Below are 15,369 nucleotides of genomic sequence, written 5' to 3' on the forward strand. Positions count from 1 at the left end.
GTACAACTTCATTGATTACTATGGGACAATTATGTTATATAAAATCATGCACAAAATCGATAACCAATTGAAAATTGGAAGGCACTCTAACCGGAGAAATAAACCCAATGAGATTTCAATTTATAAAATTTGATTAAAAGGTACACAGCATTGAGTAATTCACTAACATTTGTTGTAACATAACACCGTGAATTATTATAACCTTCAAGTTTAATTGAATGTCCGTCATTTCTAGCAAGGGTGTGACAATCTACTAAGTACATTACGGGAATTAACAATGAACAAATCATAGTAGTGTAGTATGTCTTTAAAACCATTTGGCTTCTATAGGTCTCTAAGCTCATTTGGCAAGATTCGAAGACTAAGGTTCCCCACAGAAATACTATTCTGTTGGAATGTATTATGTTGTTGTCTACTGGAAGGTATTATGTTGTTCAAGGTGATTAGTCAACAACGAAGGTATTATATTGTGGTTTGGAAGGTATTATGTTGTTCAAGGTGATCAATCAACAACGATGAATGATACGATGAACGAAACGAACGATACGATGAACGATGTGTGCTTCAAAATATCCATTAAGATCTCACATTTGGAAACCAATGTACAAATGCATTCCTTGTCCAATTTAAAAAACCTTTACAATTTTTCTAATTTAAAAAACATCCATTAAGCTCTCAACTCTCACACTTGGAAACCAAAACCAGCTCACACTTGGAAACCAAAACCAATGTACAAATGTGTTCCTTGTCCAATTTAAAAAACCTCTACAATTTTTCCAATTTAAAAAACAAAACCAATGTACAAATGCGTTCCTTGTCCAATTTAAAAAACAACCTATCGGTATGTTTTGCACTTTTTGGGGCAAGGGCAATTGCAAGTAATAATTAGTTAAGCCGGTCTACCTTTTTGTTGTTGGTTACGTTTGTCATTGTCATTGTTGTGTTGTGTTGGTTACATCTGTCATTCATTGTTGTGCTGGTTACATCAGTTCATCGTGTACCTAAAACAATCAATTATTATAATATAATGGATTAATTTCAATTAAAATTTACAATTTTATATTTATTATATTTGATGAAAAAAACATTTTTATAACTTATAATTATAATGGATTAATTTCAATTAAACTTTACAATTTTATATGTAAATTTTAATTTATTATATTTGATGAAAAACACATTTTTTAAATAAAATTATAGATTAATATATAATTCTAAAAATAAATATCATATAGTTCAACATAAAAAATTAAATTTCTTAAAAAAAAATAATATATTTAAATTAATTTGAAATACACATTATTATTATTTATTTTATTTTGGACAATTTATTGATTAGGTTTAGTTTGAATGATTGAATTATTATAATATTTATTATTTTAAACCAAAATACAATTCTTTCAATCTAACATTTCTATATGTCTCTCTTCGCACTTTTGGGAGCTAGTAAATACATTTAAAGAGATGAAATATACTTACATTAGTAGATACATTTAAAGACATGAAATATACTTACATTAAGCAACAAAATAACTATAAAGTAATATATTACATACATTTAAAAAGATGAAATATGCTTACATTAAGCAACAAAATAACTATGAATTAATATATTACATACATTTAAAAAGATAAAATATGCTTACATTAAGAAAGAGGGAACCTCATTCCCATTACCTAAAATGTTTAATGGTTTTTTTTCAATATTATTATTGGGCCATATATTTAAAGTTAATTTTGATTATATTAGAATTTTTTTATTAATTGTCAATATTATGTTGTTATTGGGCATATATTTGAAGTTAATCTCGATTATAATAAAAGATTTCAATAAATGAAAATTAAAATGGTGGATACTCCAATAGGATGATGTAAAGTTGAATTGTTATAAAAATTTAATGTGCGGAAGGAAAGGTAAACCATATCAAAGAATAAAAGTAAGCTCATATATAAGAGTTTTTAGCAAATGGCAGCACTTGGTGTAAACTCCTAATAAGGAAGTATAATGATGTATAATGATCATTGATAGAATAAGAGTTAAGGGCGAAGAATTTAATAGTTTTTTTGTTTGAATGGTGTATTTTTTGAAATATGGTTTTAGAATTTTAATTTTATTATTAATAATTATATTTTATTATCAATAATTATAAAGTGGATGATAGAGATTTATTTTTTTAGAATATTTTATTCATAGTAATATATATATATATATATTAATTATTAAAATTTATCTTTAATGTAATTATGTTATTTTTTTAATTAAACTGGTTAATTAAAAAATGTCATATAAAGTGATTTATGGTTTTTTGAGTATGTGGTATTGTAACAAAATCCATATTTCAATAATAAAGTGAAGATAAATCTCCATGGTTAAAAATCTTGTCTTTTTTAAATACATATATATTGATTACTTTTATAATTAATATTAATTTAAAATAAATTTATAATTTAATAAGTTTTATGATTTTTTTCTTTAATTTTAATAATATAAAATTTATCATGAAATAAGTGTTTTGATGTTTATTATCAATTGACGATATTAATATATTTGTTAGCAACTAATTTATTAAAAAAAACTTCAATACTTCCAAGAAAAAAAAAAAGGATTGAACTCATATCACTTAATGGGGATTGTCGATATGCCTATTGATTGATGATTGAACTCATATCACTTATGGAGATTGTCGATATGCCTATTGATTGATGTGCCAGATCAAGCTTGAATCTGATAAGACCTTGAAAGTAAAATGAGAGAAGATATACTCCTAGAGGGGAGGAGCGAACGATATTACGAGGAGGAATTAACGACATTACGACGAGGAATCGACAGGCAAGAGGAAATGAAGCAAGGGAAAGACTCCAAATCTTAACAATAAACCTGGTCCAAGAACAAAGTAACGCACGTGAAATTCTGCCACTGACCATAGTTGCAAAGAAGCGCACTAGAAAGCATGGCCAAAGAAAAAGAGTATTCATATTGAATGCAAGGAAAGAACAAGTAAGCGGATAATTTAAAGAGGTGTGTACAGAGATGGCCAGGGTCAGCGAAGATTAGAAAATGACTTGGAGTGCCAACACTACGGGACAGTGAGGGCCCGTGGTTAGCATGGTCAGGCGACACGACCAGGAATCAGTGAAGTTTCTTAGCACCTAGAAATGGGGGAATTGTCCTTTCCGGGGGAGAATAGTTGCCTGGATTTATATGGGAAATGGTGCCATTGGTTAACAGAACTTTGTTGTTATTTTGACACATGATTTCGTAAAAGCAAGGAATGGTCATAGTTGTTGGCTAAAGTTCTATCAGCATGGGTTATATGTTAAACAAAAATATGTCCAAAATCCAACTATCATTCAAGAAAAGACAACCATCATATAAAGCATATGATTAATCTGCAAAGCAATCAAACAACATACTGCAGCAATTAATGAAAGACACATATAAAAAACAATATTGAAAAATATTCCCAAATCCAAGATACCCTATTGGGGACAAAAACATATATACCATTATTTTGGACAAGAACATAATCACCATTAGTAATGAGGACAGGCGCATATGTGCCATTACAAATTCTCAATATTTGCAATAATGTGCTAACAATAGTTTTTTGTCATTACTGAAATTACAAGGCAACTTCACTACGTTTGGGGATTGCATCACTTCAGACATAGGGCACCGCGTGGCGAAATTAAAGCAACACATATTGAAAGAATAAAATTAGGTCACTGCTATTTACTACAACATTCCATGTATTTATGTTTTGAATTTAGATATAAAATTAGATCAATGGTATTTACAGCAACATTCCATGTATTTATGTTTTGAAATATTAGTTTCTTAGAAATTGTTTAGAGCATAGCTACCACGACAAAAGGTTTGAAAAGTTATCAATCCGATTGGAATATGAACGGTTTAATGATATTCAATGGGTTTGTTCACTGACTTAGAGCATAGAATGCTAACGCCAGTATAGGGTCCCTGTTAAGTGTGAAGCCAAATTCACGGAGGATTCTAGATCAAATCTTTCTAGATCTCCAGGATTCTAGATCTTTCTACACCGCCATTAGTTTTTAGAATCACATGCAGGATTCTAGATCCTCCTACAGAGCCATTGGTTTCTAGATCATTCCAGATCTCCATCTGAATCACACACAGGATTCTAGATCCTTCTTCTGCCTCTATAAATTTGTAATTTCTCTGGCCAAGGAAAGCAAGCCAAGGTCCAAGCCTGTTATGTAATGCAAAGTGATTTCTGTTCTCCAATGATTGTTTTATCTATTCCGTTGTTTTTGATTGAGTAATCTTGTTGTTTCTCCATTTGTCTGTCTCTGAGTATAAATCCGTTGTGCGTTATGTATGCTCTGGTCTAACAACTGGTATCAGAGCTAAGTTCAAATATTCACTGTGCAAGCCGCTTAGTGCCATCGCCTTGCTCTGGCAGCATTCGTCAAAGCATTGGTTGTTACGCCTAGAGCTGTTGAAGGATCTGTCTAGGAAATAGTTGAGGAACGCTGGAACTAAAAGACAGTTGCTGCAAGAAAAACAAGGTCGTGGATCTATATTGAAACGTGTTGCTGGAGTTTGAAAAGTGGAGATCCGTGGAGATTGGAGTTGAAACGTGGCGTTTGTAAGTTTTTTTGACATCAAGCTTTCACATATACGTCAAGTTCTTTTTCTAAAACCAACATATGTATGTGTGAAATGTGAAAAGGTTAAAACATTATATATGTTTTTATATTTATTATGAAACATATATAATTATATGTTGGAATTTTGAAAAGTATATTTTTAAAAGGAGCAGAAATTTTGAAAAGGGTATTTTAAAAGGAGGAAGGTCATTATTACTAAATTTTAAAAAGCAATCATTAAAGTTTTATTTTTAAATGGAGTTTTTATGTTTTGGAGCGTGAATTTGATTGAAAATGGAGACAACAGTTACAGATATGGAGAAGTTGAGCGGGGCTAATTTTGCCCTGTGGAAATCATAGATCGAGGATATACTGATTTTAAAGGATCAATACTTGCCGAATGAGGGCACAACAAAGAAACCCTCATCAATGACAAATGAAGAGTGGAATAAGCTAGATAGAAAGGCGATTGCAACAATCTGCCAATATTTAGCAAAGAATGTTTATTTCAATGTGTCCGAAGAAAAGACGGTTGAAGGATTATGGAAGAAGCTCCATGATCTATATGAGAAGAACACAGTATCAAACAAAGTGTTCTTGATGAAGAAGCTTTATAATCTCAAAATGAAGGAGGGTGCTTCAGTTGCTGAGCACTTGAATTCATTTAATATTATTACTAATCAACTTGCCTCTGTTAAAATCATTTTAGATGATGAAATTAGAGCTATTTTGCTATTGTGTTCTATGCCAAACAGCTAGGAAAATTTAATTGCAGCTATGAGCACTTCAATAACTACAGGGACCTTGACGTTTGATGATGTCAGCAGCAGTTTAATGAATGAGGAGTTGTGACGCAAGTCAATTGCAGAAAACCGGGGAGGAGAGGCTCTAGCTCTAGCTGATCGTGGTAGGAGAATGGATCGAGGCTGGCAAGGGCGATCAAGATCGAGAGGCAGATCAAAATCAAGGAGAGGAAGGATCATCTGCTTTCATTGTGGCAAACCCGAGCACATGAAGAAAGAATGTTGATTCTGGATGAAAGGCCAAAAGGATCAGAGACCGTCTAGTACAAATCACAAGTCATCTAGCACAAATGAAGGCGAGACTGCTGTTATAGCCACAGATGGTGATGTGTTGTTTACTGTTTCAGTAGAGGATGCATATGTATATACATCTAGTAGTAGCTTTGATTGGATTCTTGACTCTGGGGCATCTCACCATGTAACCCCATGAAAAGATAGTTTTGTTTCATATAATCCCGGTGATTATGGTAGAGTGCATTTGGGGAATAATCATTTTTGCAGTATTGTTGGAGTGCGAGATGTCCAGATCAAGATGAAAGATGGACAAGATATATTGTTGAAATGGGTCAGGCATGTACCAGAAATGCGCATGACTTTAATCTCTATGGGACGGCTGGATGATGAAGGCTATTCGACAAGCTTTGGAAAAGAAGGCTAGAAAATTAGCAAAGGTGCATTGGTCGTCGCCAAATGACCCAAGACAGGAACATTATACACATTGAAGACACTAATAGGAAAATCATATTTGGCTGTTGTCACAAAAGAAGGAAATTCAGCAGATCTGTGGCATAAGCGTTTTGGTCACATGAGTGAGAAGGTTAAAAATCCTTGTTGACAAAAATTTATTGCCAGGTTTGAAATCCTACAATCTTGATCTTTGTGACCATTGTATACATGGTAGACAAAGAAGGGTTTCATTCCTTAGAGGTGGCCATGACAGAAAGAAAAATGTGTTACAATTGGTACACTCGGATGTGTTTGGGCGTGTTAACATCAAATCATTAGGATGAGCATCATATTTTGTAACATTTATAGATGATGCATCCAGGAAGGTTTGGGCATATCCTATGAAAAGTAAAAGTGAAGTGTTTGGAATATTTCAAAAATTCCATGTTGTTGTTGGAAGAGAGACTAACAAATTGCTGAAGTGTTTAAAAACAGATAATGGTGGAGAATATTGCTCAAATCCATTTAAGGAATATTGTAACAGGTTTGGCATAAAGCATGAGAATGTTGGAGTCACGATTGTCGTTACACCAAAACCCGCAAGTGTTATTAAACAGACACATTGCTAGATTTAAGCACATGCCACGAAACACACGGGGAGCGTTGACACGTTGACCTTCTACACCATCATTAACAGGGAGCCAACAATCTCTCCCCCCAACGCGAGCCTAGTTTGTTTCGAACTCGAGACCTCTAGCTTTGATACCACTTGTTGGAGTCACAATTGCCGTTACACCAAAACCCACAGGTGTTAGTAAACAAACACATCGCTAGATTTAAGCACATGCCACGAAACACACAAGGAGCATTGACACGTTGACCTTCTACACCACCATTAACAGGGATCCAACAGAGAAGACTGTGCCAAGTACTCCTCAACAGAATGGTGTCGCAGAGAGGATGAATCGCACCATTATGGAAAAGGTGTGAAGTATGTTGTCCAATTCCAGTTTGGAGAAGAATTTTTGGGCTGAAGCAGTCAGGACCACTTGCTACCTCATAAATAGATCTCCAACTACAGCCTTGGATGGTGGTATCCCTGAAGAAGTTTGGACTGGTAAGAATTTGAATTATTCTCACTTGAAAATATTTGGATGTGAAGCATTCATACATATTCCCAAAGAAAATAGAACTAAGCTAAATGATAAATCTATGAAATGCATTTTTTTTAGATATGCGGATGAAGATCTTGGTTATCATCTATGAAATCTAGTCAAACATAAAATTATTAGAAGCACGGATGTTATATTTAATGAGTCTGAAATGTTCAAGAGGACTGTAGGTAAGTTGGAGGTTAAGAAGGTTATTGACAGGTTTGAAGAGCAGCAAGAAAACATACCACCAATACAAGAGAATGAACAAAAAATTCAGGAGCATGAAGAACAACAAGTGGAAAATAATGAACAACAAGAAGAAGGAATCTTGTAGGAATCTTGCAAGAACCTTTACAGGAGATTCAACCTGACAATGCACCACCATAGTTGGTTCGCAGATCTTTTAGGCCTCATAAGCCTTCACAAGGTATCCTCGTTCAAACTATATTTTGTTGATTGATGAAGGTGAACCTAATTGTTTTCAAGAAGCTTGTAAAGTCGAGCACAGTAAAGAATGGAAGAAAGCAATGGAAGAAGAAATGAACTCTTTGTAGGAAAATAAAACTTGGGAGTTGGTAAACCTCCCAAAAGGTAGAAAGTCTCTACAAAACAAATGGGTGTACAGGATTAAGCATGAAGGTGATGGAGAGAAGGAGAGGTATAAAGCAAGACTGTTGGTGAAAGGTTTTGCCCAAAAAGAAGGTATTGACTTCACTGAAATTTTCTCACCTATTGTTAAAATGTCATCCATTAGAATCATTCTTGGTCTAGTTGCTGCTTTAGACCTAGAATGTGAACAATTAGATGTAAAAACTGCATTCCTTCATGGTGAATTGGAGGAAGAAATTTATATGGCGCATCCAGAAGGCTTCATAGAATAAGGCAAAGAAGACCTTGTTTGTAGGTTGAAGAAGAGTCTCTATGGGTTGAAATAGGCACCTTGACAATGGTATAAGAAATTTGATTCATTCATGTTGGAACATGGTTTTCAGAGGTTGGAAGCTGACCATTGTGTCTATATCAAGAGGTATGATCAAGGAAAGTATATCATATTATTGTTATATGTGGATGACATGTTGATTGTTGGGCATGATAAGAATAAGATCAATAGGTTGAAGAAAGATTTGGGTAGCAAATTTGCAATGAAGGATTTGGGACCAGCACAATAGATATTGGGCATGTGGATTATGCGTGATAGGAAAAACAAAAGGTTGTGGCTGTCACAAGAAAAATATATCAAGAAGGTGCTTGACAGGTTTAATATGAAGGATGCCAAGCCAGTTGGTACACCCCTTGCAGCCCACTTCAAGCTGAGTACTGAATTATGTCCTAGTAATGACAAGGAGAAAGAAGAGATGAGCAGAATTCCTTATGCTTCAGCAGTTGGTAGTTTGATGTATGCCATGGTATGCACACGACCAGACATTGCATATTCAGTGGGAGTAGTGAGCAGGTTCCTTACCAATCCAAGAAAACAACATTGGCAAGCAGTAAAATGGATTTTAAGGTATCTCAAGGGTACTAGTCATTATTGTTTATGTTTTGGTCATGATGAGACTGTGCTTGAAGGATTTACAGATGCAGATATGGCTGGAGATATGGATACCAGAAAGTCCACTACAGGTTATTTGTATACATTTGCAGGTGCAGCAGTATCTTGGGTGTCAAGGCTACAAAGAATAGTAGCCCTCTCTACAACAGAAGCAGAGTACATAGCTACAACAGAAGCTTGTAAAGAGATGTTGTGGATGTAGCGATTCCTAGGAGAGATAGGAATAAAGCAGGACAAGTATGTGTTATATTGTGATAGTCAGAGTGCCATTCACTTGGCGAAAAACCCAGCATTTCATTCAAAAACCAAGCACATTGACTTAAGGTACCATTGGATCCAGCATGTGTTGGAGGAAGAACAGTTATCCTTGGAAAAGATCCATACAGATAGGAACCCTGTTGATATGCTCACTAAGATTCTACCACAAAATAAACATGAGTTATGTAGAGGCATGGTAGGACTCGGTGTGACTTGATGACTCTTATTTGGCTTCAAGTGGGAGAATGTTAAGTGTGAATCCAAATTCACGAAGGATTCTAGATCAGGTCTTTCTAGATCTCCAGGATTCTAAATCTTTCTGCACTGCCATTAGTTTCTAGAATCACATGCAGGATTCTAGATCCTCCTACACCGCTAGTGGTTTCTAGATCATTCCAGATCTCCATCTGAATCACACACAGGATTCTATATCCTTCTTCTACCTCTATAAATTTGTAATTTCTCTGGCCAGGGAAAGCAAGCCAAGGCCCAAGCCTGTTATGTAATGCAAAGTGATTTCTGTTCTCTGGTGATTTTTTTATCTATTATGTTGTTTTTTATTGAGTAATCTTGTTGTTTCTCCATTTGTTTTCCTCTGAGTATAAAACCGTTGTGCGTTATGTATGCTCTGGTCTAACAGTCTCATATCCCCAAGTCAATACCTCGCCAAGAGAGTGAGTTACCTTGGTGCCCTCCTTCAGTGAAGTCAAGTGTGTCAAAGGTTGTTCTCGGACCTCTATTTGTTCCAGGGCCAACTAAGGTGTGGCTTCAGTGATTTCCGAGTTGCTAAGGTCCCAAAATAAAATGTACTGGGAAGTTCAATAAAATGTACTGGAAAGTTCAAGTGTTGAGGGAAAAGTTAACAGGGTTGCAGCTGAGTACATATAGACAGTCTTGTATACACAAAGGAAAGAGAAGGAAATAAAAATATAATTTCAAGATTGGGAATTTTTCATTTTTCAATTTGAATCATGTTGGAAGGGTGGAAACCAAGATATTAGGGAAAGAGAGAATTTGTGAAAAGATTATTTAGATAACAAGTGATTAATTTTTAAATATATTTATATTTTCATTTATTTCAGACAAATAACCATAGATCTAGTAAGTATGAATTCATTATAATCCTCATAGATCTATGGTTTATATTTATATTTAATGTTTCATTATTTAAATTACATTTTTAAATGCATAAATGTATTCAACTGCTTCAAAATCTCATTGAGTATTTGGATTGTGCAGAACCTAAAATTGACTTAAAATATATCTAAAAATGTAAAATAGTAAGAGTACTTGAAATGTTTTAATCATAAGAATGTATTTGTTTCAATTTTTTTTTTAAATATATATTATATAGATAGTTAAGATTGGAACATTTTACTTAATATAGACATTGATTTTGTTTATAGATGTTGTCCAGTTTAATCATTTTTTTATTACTAATATATTTTAAGTGCACTTCAATATTATTTAATTTTGTATATTAAAATATTTTATTCATAATTTACATTGAATTTTATTATTATTATTATTATTGGGCATTAAACTATATATATATATATATATATATATATATATATATATATATATATATATATATATATATAAAGTTGGTATTGAAATAAATTAAGGTTAGTATTGAAATAAATTAGTTAACATGGATATTCAAATAATTTATATAAGTTTTACATTAAAAGATTTAAAAAATATAAAAAATAAGTATAAAATTAGGTTATTTTAAATTGTCATTAAAATATTTTATTTATAATTTAAATTTTGAAAGAAAAAAAAAATAAAAAAATTATTTATAATTTAAATTTTGAAAAAAAAAACATCCACTTAAAAAAGAAATTTAAAATTTTCTTAGTAAATTATATATGTAAATTTATTATATTATTTAAAATTATTAGAAATTATTCAAAAATTTCAAATAAATTTAAAAAAATAAACAAAATTTTATATATATATATATATATATATATATTATTTTTTTTCAAATTAAAAAAATATCATTCAAAAATTTATAGTATCTCATCAAATTCTAAATTAATAAGTATGATTCATAAGTGAACAATCACCCACACAACATACTTGAACTATGACAGGGATCATACTTCTTAAACTATTACATTATGTTAAATTGAAATTTGATATAATGTAGTTATATGACAATGAATATAGTTGTATGCCCCAAAAATATTGGGCAAACTGACCTATCTCAAAACTAATTTTTGAGATCATAGATGCAAATTACAGACACCTGATCTCTTCAATTGGCAACAAAGGATTAGGGCTTTGACATTGGCTTTCAGGAAGATATTCAGTGAGCACATTCAGTGAGGCTGACAGTTTGTCTAAGAAGGGATGTTATGTGGTGCGATCTGGACATATCATGCTTTGATGGGGCAGACCTGTTCACAGTTCCAATTAGCATCTATCTGATTACCTTTTATATTTTGTTTAGCTCTATTGGTTTGTTTTTTTGATCAGTCATCTTTTATTTGATCAGAAGAGATTTTTGACGGTTTGAACATGGCTCTGCTGGTAGTCCTCAGACCCCCCACAGTTTCTGATTTTTTCTGGTTGTATGGATCATATATTGCAAATGTACTTTCTATTACTATAATGAAATCCTTTTTTTCATTCTGGGAAAAAACATTTGATACCATAATATAATCAAGCTATGCGGGCAAAGCTGCATCGCCCAACAAAATTAGTTTTCCAAGAAGTGTTTTTCCACCAGACCCAATCACTGCGCAAGCGATAACATTAGCATTGAGACGGACGGGTCATGGGTAAGTTTCTTACCCATAGGTGCAATGACTACAAGAAGCCCCTCATATCAAGGGGCACCTCGAGATATATAATAGATTATCGAATTTCCGTAGCCTTCAATCGCAACCGATGCTTTAACATAGAAATACCTTGCTCTCGGAATAAGCTATAATGACATTAACCACTGCATGTGTTAATGAATAAATCATGTGATTTGATTTGGCTAATGTGATGAGAGACCATTTTTAGACAACTTGAGGTTGTCCATTTTAATTGGACTCGGAAAGATTTTTTTCAATTAATTATAGCTTTCAGATTGGAGTTAAGATAGTTGTTAATATGGATAAAAATAAGATTACGTAAAATTATTTACGTTTATAACATTTATATATAATAATGTTGATTGGCATGGGAAAAACCATGTCTACTTTTCTATTTTCTATGTTGATTGGCATGTGAAAAACCATGTCTACTTTTCTATTTTCCAGCAAGCAGGTTTAGACTTACTCATGGATGATGAAAGAACTGATATTTTGCACATCTATTAAATTATCTTAGAAGAGTGAATTATTGGTGATAGTAGATTGTTTTTAATTTGTATAAATTTGAGATATACTACTACAACTTTATTTTGAAGTTGAGAGGTGTGGTTTATAGTGGGAATTGAGATTTTTTATTTGTATTAAATAAATAGTTAAAATATTAGGTACAGGAAATATTTTTTATCTAATAAAAAGAGAATAAAGAGATAAATAGATAAGATTAGAGAATTTTTATTTTTATTAAACGAATGATTAAAATTTCACGAAAATATTCTTCATCAAATAAAGAGAGAGATGGATGAGATCTCGCGTGCATTGTTATCTTTTACATTATGATGTCATTACGAAAACTTTGAAGCAATCTGGTATGAAGCCAAGGATTTGGAGTGAAGATTCCAGTGTCTTAGTGAAAAAAACATATATTGATAAGTATCTCATCCTTCATTTCATGGCAACAAAATTTGTTGAAATCGGAAAAAATTCATGTAGTTATAGTAGATAGATCGTATTTTCAGGTTTAAAATGGGATTGAATTTTGGTCCAAATTTTCAAAGATATTTTTATTTTACATGATTCGAATATTGTTAGAAGATTTTTCTTATTTTAACCTAGCTCAAATCCTTGGGAATTGGACTTGTTACCAAATTTCAACGAGTAAGAAAAGTTTATTTCAAAATTAACCTACTTCGCTAAGGTATATCTATCCAATGCATTGAATGAAGAGATCTCTTGTCAAAACGCAAAGTATCTTTGATCGGACTTATATTTAGACTCAATTTCATTATAAATTCATTCAAAAGAAGGCATGTGCAGTTTATGGATATAAAGTCATCCAATAAAGTTAATGTTTATGTGGGACATTTTATCGTCTCTGTGACAAATTTGCTGTCAATTGCATCATATTTTCAAAGTAATTTATTAAAGAAGGATGGAGAATGACCATCCACACATCTAGAAACACCGGTGATATTTCAATATGAGACAATAAATGTTAGGTTAGAAATAGTAAATTATTCTCATATGTATGTAATGCATGACGAGTTGAGGTGAGTTGACTTGAGTGCAAGTTTGCATGAGTAAGTTAACTAGAGTTGACTTAAGTCTAGCTAGAGTCTCATGATTCCATATTTAATAAGTGTAGATGTTATATACCTGTGGTTGGGTTATTGTGAGATGTAGTCGACTCAAGTTTAGCTAGAGTCTCCATGATTCTATGTTTAATAAGTGTGGACGGTTATATATACTTGTGGTTGGGTCATTGTGAGATGTATGAGGTCAGAGGAGCCAAGAGACATGTATATAATAAATTTTAAAGAATAGAAGTTTATTTTGTGTGAATTTGTGTTTCCTCTTCTCTGTCTTTCCATCAAATTGGTATCATAGCTAAAGTTGAATTTAAGGACATGAGGGAAAGCTAAGGTAAGGTCAGTAGTTGTTGTACTCTACCTGAAAAGGCCAAAAAAAATTGAAAATCATCGTAATAATGCATTGTAAAAACTACTCCATGCAGGTTATAACTTTGGAAAAACCCTAAGTAAGTCATTGAGCCGAGAGGCTCATTCTACAACACAGTATGAGAGAAATGTGTAAGTTAGAGCCTAGTATGAGAGAGATGTGCAAGTTTGTCTGTCTGGTTGTTCCCCTTTAAAATAAAATTAAAAGTTAAAAATTTTGTTCTAAATATAAAAATAACATTAGTTATAATAATAAAAAAATGAATATGTTGTAAAGTAATTAGAAGTAAAAAAAAGTGTGAGTAAGATGTTTAAGTCTCATAATTTGGTTATTGATAAAATATTTTAATACAAATTAGTATTGACATATATTTAAAAATATATTAATAATAAAAACTCATTTTAATTTGCAACATAAATATTTTGATGTACATGTTATGTACAATATTTTAATATTAATTATCTATACATTATATATCATTTTAAAAACATTATATATATTAAGAAAATAATATATATTATAAAAAAGTTAAGTTTTTAAAGTTAAAACATTTATTTAGTGCTATATATATTTTTTCTTTAGCATTCGAAAATATAATTCTAACAATAAAAAAATAGTACATTATACTTTACGTTCTAAAAAATTTACAGAAAAACAAATTTAAACCTCTCAACTCATGTTAAATTTACACTTAAAATTAAATTTACACATAAAAGAATTTAATCCTTCTTAACTCGTACTTAAAATAAATATATACTCATATTAAAAACAACCTCCATGCAACGAAACGTGCGTCAGGACTAATATGGTCTTCCTCATGTAAAGTCGCGTGAGAATGCAGGTCCTCTTTATCTTAAGGCCCATTATTCATCCCTAGCAAGTTTAAAAGGTATTAAAGGCTTGTCACCAAGTTTCATGGCAACGACGAAATTTTCTTTTTAAAAGTCACGTGGATTCTTTTTAAGAATAGGTTAAATTTTGTTTCTCTTTTGATGAACGAAGCGGAGCGGTATCGTATTAAAGTGCTATAGATTTAAGTTTCTGATACTTAAGTGCTATAGATTTAAATTTTAGTTTTTTTTTAATGGAAAATAAATTCATAAAAGTTTATAGAAAAGTGGTTTGGTAAATCTAACAATTGAAATTATTGGTATTACTTTTGATTAATAAAACTAGTGATGAGTGGTTGCACATGATATAATAGAGAAAATGTATTGATATGTTGTTATTCATTAAGAAAATCTCACTAGTGTCTCGAAGACAAGTAGCAAATGTTGGTAAAGAAGTGGAAGAGAAGGCAAAGAAGGAAGAAGAAGAGGACAAATCTCTCACTACATAGCATAATGACGATGTTTTTAACAAAAAAAAATTAATATGGAGGTGTTCAAAATAGCATAGAAGTTGAATTTGAAAACAAGGTTATTGATAATTTTGATGCAAATTTGAAGCTCATTGAAGAATGGATTGAGAACCCAATTGAAAAAATTGATGATAGCCTTAAAGCATTAGCTGGAATAATAGAATTAAATGAAATGTTG

Source organism: Pinus tabuliformis, chromosome 7, assembly GCF_031772625.1.
Source record: "Pinus tabuliformis cultivar Carrire ecotype Pingquan chromosome 7, CPIR1, whole genome shotgun sequence".
Lineage (NCBI taxonomy): Eukaryota > Viridiplantae > Streptophyta > Pinopsida > Pinales > Pinaceae > Pinus > Pinus tabuliformis.